Source organism: Schistocerca piceifrons, chromosome 2, assembly GCF_021461385.2.
Source record: "Schistocerca piceifrons isolate TAMUIC-IGC-003096 chromosome 2, iqSchPice1.1, whole genome shotgun sequence".
NCBI classification, from domain to species: Eukaryota; Metazoa; Arthropoda; class Insecta; order Orthoptera; family Acrididae; genus Schistocerca; species Schistocerca piceifrons.
Window position 1 is genome coordinate 12,697,040 of NC_060139.1, and position 6,000 is coordinate 12,703,039.

A 6,000-nucleotide genomic window follows, 5' to 3' on the forward strand; every position below is an offset into this window, starting at 1 on the left:
CAAGTAGGTAAAAAGACGAGGGCTAATAGAAGTCCTTGGGTAACAGAAGAAATATTGAATTTAATGGATGAAAGGAGAAAATATAAAAATGCAGTAAATGAAGCAGGCAAAAAGGAATACAAACGTCTCAAAAATGATATCGACAGGAAGTGCAAAATGGCTAAGCAGGGACGGCTAGAGGACAAATGTAAGGATGTAGAGGCTTGTCTCACTAGGGGTAAGATAGATACTGCCTACAGGAAAATTAAAGAGACCTTTGGAGAGAAGAGAACCACTTGTATGAATATCAAGAGCTCAGATGGCAACCCAGTTCTAAGCAAAGAAGGGAAGGCAGAAAAGTCGAAGGAATATATAGAGGGTTTATACAAGGGCGATGTACTTGAGGAAAAAATATTATGGAAATGGAAGAGGATGTAGATGAAGGCGAAATGGGAGATAAGATACTGCGTGAAGAGTTTGACAGAGCACTGAAAGACCTGAGTCGAAACAAGGCCCCGGGAGTAGACAACATTCCATTAGAACTACTGATGGCCTCGGGAGAGCCAGTCATGACAAAACTCTACCATCTGTTGAGCACGATGTATGAGACAGGCGAAATACCCTCAGACTCAAGAAGAATATAATAATTCCAGTGCCAAAGAAAGCAGGTGTTGACAGATGTGAAAATTACCGAACTATCAGTTTAATAAGTCACAGCTGCAAAATACTAACACGAATTCTTTACAGATGAATGAAAAAACTGGTAGAAGCCGACCTCGGGGAAGATCAGTTTGGATTCCGTAGAAATGTTGGAACACGTGAGGCAATACTGACCTTACGACTTATCTTAGAAGAAAGATTAAGAAAAGGCAAACCTACGTTTCTAGCATTTGTAGACTTAGAGAAAGCTTTTGACAATGTTAACTGGAATACTCTCTTTCAAATTCTGAAGGTGTCAGGGGTAAAATACAGGGAGCGAAAGGCTATTTACAATTTGTACAGAAACCAGATGGCAGTTATAAGAGTCGAGGGGCATGAAAGGGAAGCAGTGGTGGGGAAAGGAGTGAGACAGGGTTGTAGCCTCTCCCCGATGTTATTCAATCTGTATATTGAGCAAGCAGTAAAGGAAACAAAAGAAAAATTCGGAGTAGGTATTAAAATTCATGGAGAAGAAGTAAAAACTTTGAGGTTCGCCGATGATATTGTAATTCTGTCAGAGACAGCAAAGGACTTGGAAGAGCAGTTGAACGGAATGGACAGTGTCTTGAAAGGAGGATATAAGATGGACATCAACAAAAGCAAAACGAGGATAATGGAATGTAGTCAAATTAAGTCGGGTGATGCTGAGGGTATTAGATTAGGAAATGAGACACTTAAAGTAGTAAAGGTGTTTTGCTATTTAGGGAGTAAAATAACCGATGATGGTCGAAGTAGAGAGGATGTAAAATGTAGACTGGCAATGGCATGGAAAGCGTTTCTTAGGAAGAGAAATTTGTTAACATCGAGTATAGATTTAAGTGTCAGGAAGTCGTTTCTGAAAGTATTTGTATGGAGTGTAGCCATGTATGGAAGTGGAACATGGACGATAACTAGTTTTGACTAGAAGAGAATAGAAGCTTTCGTATGTGGTGCTACAGAAGAATGCTGAAGATAAGGTGGGTAGATCACGTAACTAATGAGGAGGTATTGAATAGGATTGGGGAGAAGAGAAGTTTGTGGCACAACTTGACTAGAACAAGGGATCGGTTGGTAGGACATGTTTTGAGGCATCAAGGGAGCACAAATTTGGCATTGGAGGGCAGCGAGGAGGGTAAAAATCGTGGAGGGAGACCAAGAGATGAATACACTAAGCAGATTCAGAAGGATGTAGGTTGCAGTAGGTACTGGGAGATGAAGAAGCTTGTACAGGATAGAGTAGCATGGAGAGCTGCATCAAACCAGTCTAGGACTGAAGACCACAACAACAACAAGATCTATACTGTTCTTCTGTAGGGCTCTAGCTTATAACATGGGCTGGGCGGTGGTACTGACGTAACAGAGACGCGTGAAAGTCTCACGCTAATACTTGCGGCTGGGGTGTGGTCCTAGCGGTTAGCTGGCCACGTGGGTGTCCGTCCCTTATCGGAGGGCCTTCCAGCTTAACACGGCTCTGCTCTCGGCATCTGTTCTCGTTTCTCCCCTCGGAACTGCGTCTGTCTCACCGTGGGAAGGTATGACATGCATTTAGGCATTCTTGTGTTAGTCTGTGGTATTCCATTTGCTCACTCGTTACTCGTATTACTTTGGTTAATGTAATGTCACGATTTATTCGGAGCTATGTGACATACTACTGGATTTGCTTATCGTGTCAGGGTTTTCATGGAAGGTGTTGGATTTGCCTGACACCTTACATACTACAGCCTTAGACTTGCCATATTTCTACCAGTATTAAACTGTTTTTACCAGTATTAAACGAAATACCATTTTCTTTTCTTTGGTACATGTTGACAACAATTACGTAAATCAGTTGTCACCTTCAGCAGGACATTAATTTAGTTCTGATGGGCTTTCGTATTTGTTTATATTGGTAAGACAGCCAGCGGATTTTCTAGTGCCAGGCACAGTACATGCTTTACATTGCAATCATGATGATTAGCATACTGCATCTAATATAGAAGCCAACATTTAAGAGTGATACAAAATGCCTTCCAAAGTTAGAAGAGTATAGCAACAAAAGAAAAGAATGTATTCGGTTATAAAAAGTAGAACAAGAACATCAAATTACACTGAAGCGCCAAAGAAACTGGTATAGACATGCGTATTCAAATACAGAGATATATCAACAGGCAGAAGATGGCGCTGCGGTCGACAACACCTATATAAGACAAGTGTACAGAGCAGACGTTAGATCAGATACTGCTGCTACAATGGCAGGTTATCGAGATTTAAGTGAGTTTGAACGTGGTATTATAGTCGGCACACAGCATATCCAAGGTAACGATGAAGTGGGGATTTTCCCGTACGATCATTTCACGAGTGTGCTGTGAATATCAGGAATCTGGTAAAACATCAAATCTCCGACATCGTTACGACCGAAAAGGATCCTGCAAGAACTGGACCAAAGGCGACTGAAGAGAAACGTTCATCGTGACAGAAGGTCGGCGTGACAGAAGTGCAAACGTTCCACAAATTGCTGCAGATTTCAGCGCTGGGCCATCAACAAGTGTCAATGAGTGAACCATTTATCGAAACATTATCGATACGGGCTTTCAGAGCCGGAGGCCCACTCGTGTACCCTTGATGGTTGCAGGACACAAAGCTTTACACCTCGCCTGGGCCCATTAATGTCTACATTGGACTGTTGATGACTGGAAAGATGTTGCCTGGTCGGACGAGTCTCGTTTCAAATTGTATCGAGCCGATGGACGTGTATAGGTATGGAGACAACACCATGAATTCATGGATCCTGCATATCGGCAGGGCACCGTTCAAGCTATTGGAGGCTCTGTTATGGTATATGGCACGTTGAGTTCACATTGAGTTTCTTCCCCCCACCCTCCCCCCTCCCCACCACTCCCCACTTTGGCAGCCATGTCCCTAAAGGGCCCCATTACGCTCCTATCATTGAAATTCCCAACTACCAACAATCTCAACCTCTGAAACTTCCTGGCAGATTAAAACTGAGAGCCGGACCGAGACGCCAAATCGGGACCTTTGCCTTTCACGGGCAAGTGCTCTACCATCTGAGCTACCCATGCACCACTCACGCCCCGTCCTCACAGCTTTACTTATGCCAGTACCTCGTGTCCTACCTTCCAAACTTTACAGAAGCTCTCCTGCGAACCTGCAGAACCAGCCCTCCTGAAAGAAAGGGTATTGCGGAGACATGGCTTAGACACAGCCTGGGCGGATGTTTCCAGAATGAGATTCTCACTCTGCAGTGGAATGTACACTGATATGAAACTTTCTGACAGATTGAAACTGTGTGCCCACGAAAGGCAAAGGTCCCGAGATCGAGTCTCGGTCTGGCACACAGTTTTAATCTGCCAGAAAGTTTCATATCAGCGCACACTCCTTTGCAGAGTGAAAATCTCATTCTGGAATCTCAACCTCGGTGATTGCCCAGATCTCGCAGGCTGAGAGCTTTCCTGTGAAACAGGACAATCGACTGCATCTGGCTGAGGGACAGTGTCAGCCACAGACAGCACCTGGAATCTGTCTGTCAGACTAACCAGGGAGCCTTACACTGCCGGCCATGTCCCGAGGTGACCGTTGACTCAACCACAGGTGACAGGTCCACCTCGCGCAAGCAGTAACTGTGTTGGCCACTGCTGCCGACCGATTGGCGGACTCAGACGTGCTGGCCGTCCGTTATACGGCCGGCCCACGACAGTGATGCCCATCTACAGCAACTTCAAGCTGTGTAGCCGAAGCCATCACAGCCTGGAGCTGAGAGCAAAGTGTCACCAACTCGGCTCGCGTTCGCACACAGCAGTCACAGTCCCTATCCATGCTAAGGGGCTTGAAAAACTACAACACGCAGACAAACAAATGACAATCGACATACACGCTGAAACTCTACTGTAAACATAGAGGACAACACAAGAACGATATCTAATTAATCAGACTGATTAAGAGAGATTCGAAAACTACCAAAGCACTAAAGTGAGACTAAATAATTCGCTCACGATTAGGAACTTGTAGTATGTCGCAAAGTCGGTTTACTCTGCGACACGAACGAAAATGCGTAAACAGAGCCCAATAAATATTAAATTAACACGCAGAAACTCGAGAAACTGTACTACCAAAGCACACAGATGCAACTATGCAATTCGTTCCTAGTTAGGAACTCTTATAATTTCGCTCTAGTAGGTTACTTCCTCATTGGTGCCAGTGTCTCGGCCAGCTGCTGTTGCCTGAGGAATGTCGTAGCGTCCTGTCCAATTGGTGTCTTAGATGTCAAAATCCCAAGCCAGCTGGAGGGCCCTGTCCGTAGTGTTCCTCTCGATTGGATAGAGATCCAGCGAACGTGCAGGCTCATTCAGGGTTTGACAGGCACGAAGACAAGCAGTGCAAACTCTCGCCATGTGTGGGCGGGCATTAGCTTGCTCAAATGTGAGCACAGGGTGGCTTACCATGAAGGACAGCAAAACGGGGCTTAGAATATATGCTCTACCATCAGGACCTTCCGTCTTATTTTGATGAAGCACTGCTAAGTCGTATGAAGAAATACAGAGAATCAAATGTTCAAAAAGTACTAAAAAAACAATGACTGGACTCTGTACTTGAGGAAGTGGAGAAACTGATGGCCACCACGTATGTTCGGGGTGTATTGTACACAGTAGGTATGTCTGTGGATGACCTCAGGTTACACTCTTGTTGGCCTGCTGTTAAGATGCCTCGGATTAAACCAAAGGATTCCTACAATGAAAAGAAACGGCACCCCCAGACCATCACTCCTGTTTTTCGGGCCGTATGGTGGGGGGACAATTAGGTTTGTGTGCCACCGCTTTCCATGCCGCCTCCAGACTGGTCTTAGCTAGTCACCGCGGCTCAATTCGAAGCGGTATTCGTTACTGAAGACAATTATACTCCCTTCAGTGAGACTCCAGGCCGAATGTTCCAAAGAACCCCTACGATTAAATATGTCATGCCGCCATTGGTCCTGGTACTTATTACAAACACACAGCAAACAAAACGAAAAGATATCGCCCTGCACCAGAAAAATAACTTTTTATCTGTCACGAAGAACATCTGCACTGAGGTGATAGAAGTCATAGGATAGCATATGCACGGACACAGATGGCAGTAGTATCACATACACAACGTACAACAAGGCAGTGCATTGGCGGAGCTGTTATTTTTACTCACGTGATTCGTACGAAAAGTTTTCCGACGTGATTATGGCCGCACGCCGGGAATTAACAGACTTTGAACGCGGACTGGTTGGAGGTAAACGCGTGGGGGAGGATTCTATTTCGGAACTCGTTAGGGAATTGAATATTCCGAGATGCACAGAGTGCGTCAAGACTGTGCCGAGAA